Source organism: Octopus bimaculoides, chromosome 2, assembly GCF_001194135.2.
Source record: "Octopus bimaculoides isolate UCB-OBI-ISO-001 chromosome 2, ASM119413v2, whole genome shotgun sequence".
Taxonomy (NCBI): Eukaryota; Metazoa; Mollusca; class Cephalopoda; order Octopoda; family Octopodidae; genus Octopus; species Octopus bimaculoides.
In genome coordinates, this window is record NC_068982.1 from 29736383 (window position 1) to 29742194 (window position 5812).

The following is a 5812-nucleotide window of genomic DNA, read 5'->3' on the forward strand; positions in this document are numbered from 1 at the left end:
TGGTGGTGGTGGTGGTGGTGGTGGTGGTGGTGATGGTGTTGTAGGTGGTGATGGTGAAGGAGGCGTTGGAGGTGCTTGCTGGTGGTAGTTGCCGTCGCCGCCACCGTCTTGCTAATAGCCGTGGTGGTGATCGTGATGGTAGTGGCGGTGGTGGTGGTGGTGGTGGTAAATCTAAGTCTCAAGAAGCTGAACAACATTAACAACAACAACAACATCAACAACAACATCAACAACAAAGACTGGTCAATGATGATGACTTGTATTCGACGGCAGCGACGACAGCGGTGGAGGTGATCACTATCGAAATGATGATGATGATGATGATGATGACGACGGGGGCTTTGGTTGTGGGAGAAGCGTTCGTGGGAGAGGTGGGCTGTTGGTGGCTGAGCAGACGACGATGACGACGATTATAAGGACGACGGCATCGACGACGATGACGATGATGATGATGAGAATGGTAGTGAGGATGATGATAATGATAATGATGATGCTGATGATGAAGTTGTTGCTGTTGTCGTACTTGTTTTTGGTTGATACTACAGTTTCAGTGTTGCTGCTGATGTTGAGTGACCACCAGTTTAGTTCCTACCACTACCTTCAAGACTTCTTTACTCCGTCTCTTACGCCGTGCTTTACTCTTTTTTCCTTTCCGTTGTTTTTGTTTTTTGATATTTATAACCCCCTTGCTTGCTTCTTTTTCTCACTCACTCTGTCCCCCTCATATTTCCACTCACACTTCTACTCTTTCTCTCTCCCTCACCGTGTCGCCGTCACTCGCTCGTTCGTTCGCTCCTCCCTCTCGTCCGCTTCGTGATTGACTGCGCCTCTGAATCTGTTTTCCTCCCCTTCTCTCTCCCTCGCTCTCTCTCTCTCTCTCTCTCCCTCTCTCTCTCTCCCATTCTGAGTATTAACGCTGTTGTATGTGTGCGCGCGTCACCAGCCGTGGCAATAGCAGTCGAAGTATATGCCAATGATATCGTTGGCTGTGCCAATAGTATCAATCCTCGTGCAAATAGAAGCAACATCTGTTGCACTAGCATTAGAGGCCGGGCTGATAGCAGTAATTTGAAGAATTTTTCTTTCTTTCGATTTTTTCCTTCTCTTTTTCTCATTCTTTTTTTTTTCTCCTTCTAACAACAAGTTTTCAAAGAGAGGAGGGGTAAATCATTTTTAAACGAATCAAAACAAGAGTAAAAATGTAAAAACAAAGAAAACAAATAAACGAATAAACAGACAATTGATTCTTCATATAACTATTATGAAACCAAACAAAAAAACGTCAGCCAACATCGATAAGAAAACAAATTAACTATTAGAAATTATTTCTACAGAAACATAGGGTTTAACATACTAAGATATTATTTGAGAAGTTGTGTTATTTACATTGTTTTTTTGTTTTTTGTTTTAAGGAAAAGTGAAAAATAAGACGGTGATAAAAAGTAATAAGACGTAAGCTGGTTGTATTTAGATATTTGAAACCTGCTCGCAAAAATCAGTCCACTGTAATATTAGCGTCGGAAACGCAAAACAACAATATTAATGATAATGATGGTGATCAATGTTCCTTTAAACTTATAATAGATAACAAGAGCAGTAAAAGAAAAACAAAAAGAAAGACAACAAAAAACTCAATAACCACATCAATAACCACCTCGTTAACAACAAAAACTAAAACAATAACAACAATAGTAATGATAGTTGCAGTATGATCGAATATAAAAATAAAGAAATGAATAAATAAACGCATCAACAGCAAAAAAAAACAAAACAAATTAATCACCTTGAAACAAAATTGGCAAAACTTTATCACACTTTTGCCATCTTTTACCTGTTGTTTTTCTCCCCTCATTTTGTTGAAACACCTGTAACCTTGCTATCATTCATATAACACTACATGAAGAATACGCGCGCGTGTGCGCGCGATTGTAGTGGATCGTTTATGTGTGTACGTGTGCGTTTTTTTGTTATGAATGGATAGAACTGGTCAAGGACTGGACGAAAGTACGGACACGGAGACATATAAAACTTACATATGGATCAAATTTTTTCTCGCATACACGCATCCACGCTCCTATATTTGCGTGCATATACACATACATGATGTACGTAGCATACGCAAAAATCAAATACTGATGCGCATACATACATACGTACGTACATACATACGTACGTACATACATACATACATGCATACATACATACATACATACTACATATATACATACATGCATGCATACATACATAAATGTTGATAAGTATGCATACATGTGTATGTATGTAAATGTTTACATCCAAATACAAACAGATTCGCATTTCGACTGATGACATATGTATGTATATATATGTGCGTTTGAATTTATGCATGTGTGTATGTACAAATGGGTGTATGTAAATACAGATATATTTACATATATGTGTGTATTAATATATGTATGCATATTAAAGATTTTAAAATCTTGCCGAAGCTTACAGCGATTCTTATAGTTATTTCTTCTTAAGGGAAATAGTTATGCCCCATATCATGTTCTCTCTCTTTTTCTTTTCTTTTCTACGTTTTTTTCTTTCTTTTCCATCTTCGTTTTCATTTTCTTCTGCCTCATATTGCTTCTTCTTTCTTCTTCTTCTCTTTTGAATTTTCTTGACATCCTTCAACTCCAACATCTTCAGTTTCTCTGATTCCTCTTCCTTCTCCTTGGACACTTTCAAGTGCACGTTTGGTAAAAGATTAAAAGCCAAAGACTTCAGGTAGATATAACATATTGTCATACATTCTCGACCATTCAAAACACGCTGCAAATACCGACTTCTCCACTCTTTCAGCGCACTTTATCTCCTCTCTTGACCACTGTTAACGTTCATTCTCTCTCCATCTCTCTCTCTCTCTCTCTCTCATGCAGTTTTCTCTCTCTCCTTCTGTCTCTCTCTCTCTCACTCTCTCTCTCCATCTTTTGCTCTTTCTTCCTCAATTCCGCCCTCCTTCCTTCCAAACGTCTATCTCTCATATCTCTTCTGTTTACTTTTTCCAGCTGTAGCATTCTTTTTCTTCCCCTCCATGTATCCATTCTCTTTTTTACGCTCGTATATTTTTACACAAACTTTCTAAATTCATCTCCTTCATCGCACTGCATTACAATCCCCTCTTCCAACTACTTATCTAGATATGAAATTAATGAATTTTTCTCAAATAACTAAAGACATTTTACTTAATAAAATCTGTTGCTTTTTTTTTTACCCCCTTTCTTCTTCGTGTCTTTAACTTCGTTTCTCCACCTCTTTTCAACTCTCACACCTCCCTGGTGCTCTATTCCCCTCCTTATACTCCGCCTTTTCTCTCTGTATCTTTTACTCTTTCTCTCTAAAACTTAGCTCACACATATGCATTCATTCTTCCGTTACCTGTTCTACACTACGTGTTCTGACAGTTATCTATACAATTCATACATATCACTTCTACATCACCCGGCGATCTCATTCATAAAACTTAGTGGTGCTTTCTCTTTCTTTTTCTTCCTTCCTCGTCATCGTGGTCGTCAAATTCTGTTGATGTTGTCGTTGTTACTGCTGTCTTTACTAAAATAGCATTCGGTATTTCGAGCTTTTCTAGCTTGCCTTTTACCGGCTGTAAAAATAATAAAAAAATTCACTCTTATCACTAATTCCTATCACAGCTACTATAAATCTATAAATGCAGTTAAACTTCGATCCGCATGTAAAAGAGCCCCGTTCCGTATAAGAAGGCCGAAAATATAGATATGGTTTGTTTTGATTTTGGCAACAAGGACGACGTCGACAGAGAAAAGACAACGGAGAAAAAGATAGTGGATTGAGGATGGGTGGTGAAAAGGCGTGCCATTGATGAGATGGTATCTGGATTATCAAAAATGAACACACCTCGCAGCTTGACTCCGCATCGCATCTGCTTACTTCTTGGAAATAACGTATAGTAGAAAATTTAACGACACCTACTAGTTATAGAGAGAAGACACTATCAAAACTCGTGTGCATAATATTCTTTCATTCAGATAATATAAAGTATTTATGTGTCTGCGTATTTATGTGCATGGATCTGTGCGAGCGTGCGCGTGAGTGAGAATGAATAACTCCCCTCTCTCTCTCTCTCTCTCTCACTCTCTCTCTCTCTCTCTCTCTCTCTGCTGATATAAACATACATACACGCTCTGTGCGTCTGTTTGTATATTTTTTTTTATATGAATGCCTGGATTTGTTTTTAATTAATTGCTTTCTGAATACATTTACGCGTGCGAGTATGTTTGTGTGTGCGCGCACACGCACTCGTGTGCACGTGTGTATGCATGTATGTAATACACACACACACACACACTGATATATATATATATATATATATATATATATATATATATATATATATATATATATATATATATATGTATGTATATATGTCCTGTACCTGGATATGCATCTATATATACATGTAGATGTAGGTGTGTACATATATGTATGTATATATGCATAGGCTCATATATCATTTGTATTATATATATATATACACATAGACACATGCATGTGCATACAAACATACGTATTTACATAGATGCACACACGTACACACATTTACAAACAGACAGGTTTGGCGAAACCCTGAAGGGGAGATAGAAACAGTTTCGTAAGTGACCCGCATAAAACTCTCAGTTCTGGTGTTACTTTTGTAACTTTCTGATAAGGAAAAAAGAAAAGAAGAAAGAAAAATAGATAGATAGATAGATAGATAGATAGATAGATAGATAGATAGACAGATGCAAAAAAAACTATACATTTAAAAATATACATACATATATATTTAAAATATAGGCGCACGAGTGGCTGTGTAGTAAGTAGCTTGCTCACCAACCACATGGTTCTGGTTTCAGCCCCACGGTGTGGCACCTTGGGCAAGTGTCTTCTACTGTAGCCTCGGGCCGACCAAAGCCTTGTGAGTGGATTTGGTAGACGGAAACTGAAAGAAGCTCGTCGTATATGTATATATATTTGTATATATATCACTGCTGGTGTGTTTACGTCCCCGTAACTTTGCGGTTTGGCAAGAGGGACCGATAGAATAAGTACTAGGCTAACAAAGAATAAGTCCTGGGGTCGATTTGTTCGACTAAAAGTGATGCTCCAGCATGGCCGCAGTCAAATGACTGAAACAAATAAAAGAATAAAAGAATAAAGAAAAAATGAAAGAATATGTGCACACACATATATACACACAGACACATGCACACACATAATAATCTATATGTATAGATAAAGATACACGTATTTTTGGTTATCTGTCAATTTATTGATGTGTGCGTGTGTGTGTGTGAGCCCATACGTATATATGCATACAGAGGTATGTATATATATACAGTGTTCATTCATATGCATAAACGTGGCTGCATGGTTAAGCCGCTTGCAGTGCACCTATGTGGGTGTGTGTTCAATCACTGCAGAACACCTCATTCACCAATACCTTGTGAATGAATTTCATGCATGCAACTGAGAGCAAGCCAGTCACACACACACGCACACGCAGATGGACACGGACACACACACACACACACACACACACACACACACACACACACACACAAGCACACACTCATACATATGAGGCGCAGGAATGTGGTAAGAAGCTTGCCTCTCAACCACATGGTTCTGGGTTCAGTCCCACTGCGTGGCACCTTGGGGCAAGTGTCTTTTACTATAGCCTCGGGCAAGTGTCTTTTACTATAGCCTCGGGCTGACTAAAGCTGACAGGGAAAATGAAAGAAGCCTGTCATATATATATATATATGTATATATA